This window comes from Danio rerio, chromosome 22 (genome assembly GCF_052040795.2).
Source record: "Danio rerio strain M-AB ecotype USA chromosome 22, GRCz13ab, whole genome shotgun sequence".
Classification (NCBI taxonomy): domain Eukaryota; kingdom Metazoa; phylum Chordata; class Actinopteri; order Cypriniformes; family Danionidae; genus Danio; species Danio rerio.
In genome coordinates, this window is record NC_141042.1 from 16592446 (window position 1) to 16592659 (window position 214).

Consider the following 214-nt stretch of genomic DNA (forward strand, 5'->3'; position numbering starts at 1 on the left):
GAGAAACCCAATCTGAATTTTTACTTTGGTTTAAAAAACACTGCTAAGCAATTTCACTTTTTTTTTGTTTTTTAATTAAAAAAATGTATAAATTATATTTATAAAATTAATTTTTAATTAATAAAAAATGTGTTCAGTTTCAAGATTATTACTTACAGCGCTTAACACACAATTGCAGGAAGATCAGATTTTTTTTTAATAAAAAGTTGCAATA